The sequence below is a fragment of the Protopterus annectens genome, chromosome 8.part1 (assembly GCF_019279795.1).
Source record: "Protopterus annectens isolate FY-2018-M chromosome 8.part1, PAN1.0, whole genome shotgun sequence".
Lineage (NCBI taxonomy): Eukaryota > Metazoa > Chordata > Ceratodontiformes > Protopteridae > Protopterus > Protopterus annectens.
Window position 1 is genome coordinate 234,550,719 of NC_056742.1, and position 5,540 is coordinate 234,556,258.

The following is a 5,540-nucleotide window of genomic DNA, read 5'->3' on the forward strand; positions in this document are numbered from 1 at the left end:
GAGCTTTACTTAATAAAGTGAATTATTTTAAAACTGTTCTTTGTCCTTTATCTGATCATAATGCACTAAGTATTAATATATTAATGGATACAAGGAAAGTTCAGATTATTTATAGAATCACAGAATATATGATGAAATTAAAAGAATTTAAGAGTTATCTTAAGGAACAAATTGAGATTTTTTTATCTTTGAATGATAATGGCTAAGTTAGCAAAGTCATATTATGAGACTCCTTAAAAATGCATGTTAAAGATAGAATGGGAAGATTAGCTAATAATAAAATGAAAGAATAGGATAAAGATTTGTTAGAAATATGAGATGATATACACAAAGTGAGATCTGGACAGAAAACAAATTAATTAGATAATACTGAAGTCAATAAAAATTAATGACAAAACATCAAACAGTTTTAATGCATAAAGTGGGGATAGCGTTAGAAATTATGCAATGACTTCAAAACATCTACATAGATTAGCTAATAAAAGTAGGATGCTAAGCAAAAAGGCACAAATCAATAATATCCAAAATCCTCTCACTAATAAGCTTACTTCAGACATAGAAGAAATGCTTAATATTTTAAAAAAATGATTTATTTATAATTTATTTTACATTTGTTAACTGGGGGTGCCTGACTGAGCTGAAAAGGCCCTTTTTCAGCAGAGGCCCGGGGAGAAAAGCTCCACATAGAAAAATTACAAATACATTTAGACATGATCAGTATACACACAAATTACAAAAGACATGTTTTTACAGTGATATGCAGCACATCAACAGTTACAGTGGAGAGAACAAACAAAAAATATTAATTTAAAAGTAAAGGTACTTAATAGATTTCTGGTGTACAGCTGAAATTTGGAATATAGGTAGAATACATACATACTACACAGGTACAGTACATATATTGTAGATTACAAGGGTCTTAAAAAAGATAAAAAAATAATAATCCTGATGATTACAAAAATGACAAGTATTTAAAGAAAAATGTTGCTAATAAACTTAGTGACCAACAAATATCTCTACTGAATAAGCCTATTTCCCTGATAGAAGTTAAAGAAGCTTTAAAAAGGGGGAAATGGTAAAGCTCCAGGGTTAGATGGTTTTAGTATGGAATTATATAGTCTTCTTCCATTAAATATTTTAGAATTACTGAGTGACATTTTCAGGATAATTCAGAATGACAAAATAATTCCTCCCTCATGGAAATTTTCTGTGATATCACCTAGACTTAAAGAAGAAAACGATAATAAGTTAGTTTCGTCATATAGACCTATTTCATTATTAAATGTAGACTATAAAATATTTACTTCCATTTTTGCTACAAGATTGAGAGATATAGTAGATGAATTAATTAATAAAGACAGACAGGATTTATAGTCAATAGATTAACATATGATAATATAAAAAGGGTAGCAAATCCCTTAGATTTAGTAAATGGAATGAACAAGAAATTGAATCTAATTAGCTTAGATATTGAGAGAACTTTTGATTCTGTAGATTGGAGCTACTTGTTTAAAACTTTAGAAGCATTAGCATTTCCAGAACAGTTTAATGGAATATTAAAAAAAAACTGTATAGAGACTCCAAAGCATATGTTAAAACTGGATCTTACATTTCTCAGGGATTCATGTTAAACAAAGGCACAAAACAAGGGTGTCCCTTGTCCCATCTACTATTTGCATCAGTTATCAAACCCTTAGCTAATAGTATAAGAAGCAATGAAAAAAAATGATTTATTCTCAATTAACAGGGATTGTCAATCTAAAATACAGCTTTTTGCAGATGATATCTTACTAACTATAAGTGATTTATCTTATTCAAAGAAATAGACAAGGAAATTGAAAACTTTCAAGAAGTATCACTGCTGAAATTTAATAATAATAAAATTGAAACTTTAGTTTTAAATCAATCACTCAACAGTAAGATTAAAGATAAATATAAATACCAATGCTGAGTATTACCAATACCAATGTTCATGAGAACTTTTTTACTTCACAGAAAGTTATCTTGCTGCGTCATCTAGATATGAGCAAGAGTTCATTATTCCATTGTTAGTATACAGCCTAAAAATATCAGCAGCGTTCAGCTTTACTACTCCAAGATATTCTGTAAATGATAAATATGCACCACACTGAATGTGTTATACATAAGGTTTGGCATGCATATATAAATGCACAATTCACAATGGCTGTTGGATATAAACTAGACATCCAACCTTTAGCTACAGAGAACATGCTTTTATTGCATTGTTCTGCAGCCTATATAGTGTGCATAGTGCATTGTTGTAACACACACAGCACTAGTTAGCATTCACAGCACATGGGAAAAAAATAATAGTGTCACAGTAAGTACTACATCTGCATACTTATAATATCTTATCCTTTAATGCTTGTGAAAATATGCAGTAATATGATGCTCCATGAGTAGTACAGTATACTACAGTGGTGCCTTTGCAATTACATGTACAACAGGTGTACACTACACACACACACACACACACACACACACACACACACACACACACACACACACACACACACACACACACACACACACACACTCATGCACATGACATAGAAGAATTTGAATGCATTTTTTTTGTACAGTTAGAGGCATGGTACAACAATAGCCTGCTGTCCTGAATTCTATTAACCACAATGCAAACCAATGTAAGAAAAATACTGGGATTTGAAGAAGGTATTGCAAAAAGGCTGCAGTTGCCTGTATGGGGGTGATTGTGAGACCTTAGTATTCATTAGCCATATATCCCATTATGCAGGCCTTCTCTTTGGAGAGGACACACAAATGCTGAACAAGTCAAGAGTAGCACTATGGTACACAATTATCATTGGACCTAACATGAGATACTGGTACATGCAAAACAGGTGAACAGTGGTCTAGACAGTATGTGGCCCTGCAGTGGCGGGATCCATACAGGTTACAAAGCCTAGCAGAGGCTGCCAAGCTGTAACCACTACCTCCCATTCGGTATGCATGCTTTGTTTGTTATATTACTCTGATTATGGTTGTTCCCATGTAAACAGGAGATAATCAGTGTGCCTTTCCATTTTAGATGAATCCAACATGGACAACCACAGAGCACATGCCTGCAGGACAGAAGATGTTGTGAGCACCACTGTAAATATGTAGTACTAAGACATGGATAAGAACATTCCAAGATGCCCTTTGCAGTCCCTCATAAACCATACAATGCCCTGCTATATGTTTACCACACTATCTTTGGTACCCTTGTATTCCATGAGGAGTTAGTGTCCCCAGCCTACAGTGCCATTGCCCAGAAGACACACTGCAGCAGATGCTGGGTGTTATGGTTGATATACCCAAGATACTGATCAGTGATATCTAGTTTCACTGACCCATCAATGTATAAAAATGTAAGCTCTGTGTGAACTAGGATTAAACCCCAATACTCTCAGACATGAAACTATATCCTCTGTACCTTTTCAATTAATATCAGCTACCCTGAGGCTTCACAAGCTAAGGGTGCATTATATATTTCCAGTCAAATGGCACTTCACTGAAGAGGACCTCAGCTACACAGACAGTTGCTGTTGCATACACTTCAAGGAGAGCACATAATGGTACATTGTCCATTGTGCTGTATTCTGCATAACTGTGTTCTTAGTACTGTTGGGCACCAAGGCAGAAGCACATAAATGGGTGCTTGAACTACAATATTATAGTTCCATAGGTGCATCACTGGAAATACTGGACATTATACATGCAGCATACATACGGGTGCCTATGCCCACCATGTTGTAGTAACTGTAGGAATTTCATTGATGATGCTGGGAACCACTCAGCCAGCACACATATGAGCATCCATGCCCATCATGCTGTACTCCCCTTAAGCACCACATTGGTGATAGCTGGCATCATATAGGGTGCACATGTGTGGGTGAACACCTGCTGTGCTGTGCAGTGGTCCTCATAAGTACATCATATGTTATGGATATCCTGCAAGTCATATGAGTGTACATCTGCACCAACCAAATTAGAGTCGTCATAAGTAAATGTCTGGTATTGTGCACCATGCAAGTAACCCTTGTGTCAATAACTGTGCCTACAACACTATAGTCATCATCATCATTACCATCCCCTTTTTCCCATTTTCTACATGGAGATGGAGTTGTTGCATCAACTATCAGCATCTCTCGATTTAGTGCCAGTCTCCTACCTTCTTCAACAGTCATGCCTGGCTGTCACAGATCTTCTCTCATACAGTCTGGTCATTTCTTTTCTGGACATCCTCATTTCCTCTTGCCTTCTTCCTGTCTCTTCCAAACCTTTTTTACCAAATCATCTTCTAATTTCCTACACATGTATCCCAACCATCTGTTCTCTTTGGCCTTCTCTGCAACTGGAGCTACTTGGTCTGATGTCATCATTGGCTCCCTGTTGTAATGTAGGCACTCATAATGCTGAATGCTGACATGCCAACAGAAAAAAAACATAAATGCAAGAGAAGAATATATATCAAACATCCCTCACCCCCCCAAACTTATATATAATAACTCCAAGACTGCCATGCCTCGAAAGGGAATAAGGGAATATTCTGAGAAATAGCCATCTCAGACTTAGTATGTGTGTCTATTTTTTTTTTCTAGCCATTCAGTCTCAGCATTACAGGAATCGCTGAAGCAAGTCTTGACATTTCAAATACTTATCTTCTTCATCTGTCCCACAGTGTGCATCCTACCACCCATCTTAGGAACTGCTCTGCCTTCACCAGGTTTCTCTACCATAGAGAAGTACTGCAAAACACAAAAATATAGTCCACGGAGTGCCACTCACCAGGCAGTACAACCAAGTTAAGCCTCAGTGATGATTGCCACTATAAATGATACAAACTGTAGTCAAAATAAATAATTCAATATACTCTTCTTCGAATATATCCACAAAACATAAAAGCAAAATAAAAAAAATAAAAAACATACTTTATTACGAACAAGATGGTTCAGAGCTTTCATCCTTAGTAAATGGACTTCATCAGAACCATTTATTTTTTCACATGACTGCCCAAATCAGCTTTCTTGGGATCTTCTCATATGTTTTCTCCATGTCTAGAAATGAGAAATTGATCTCTTTCCTCATCCCTATCTTCTTCTCCATTGTCTGTTTGTCACACTGCAGACATTGGGTCAGTTGTGCATCCTGATCTGAATTGCTTTCTACTACTCCACATATTCATTTATCAGTCTCCTTCTCCAGGACTTTTGTTTATTGTGACAGGAGTTTGACATGTCTGTACTACCCACAGTTGTCAGTGACCCCTTTGTTCTTGTACACTGACACTAGTATGCTTATACTCCAGTCATCTGGGATATGCCTTTCACTCCACATTGCTATGAGTACCCTTAGAAGCTATTTCTCCCCAAATTCACCCAGCATCTTGATCATATCTGCCATGATCACATATGAGTCTGTTGCTTTTCTGGACTTCATTTTCCTTAATGCTATTTTTACTTATTCTACTGTGGGCTTTTCTTCCTCTTTCAATATTGCCTGAGTCTGTGGGTTCT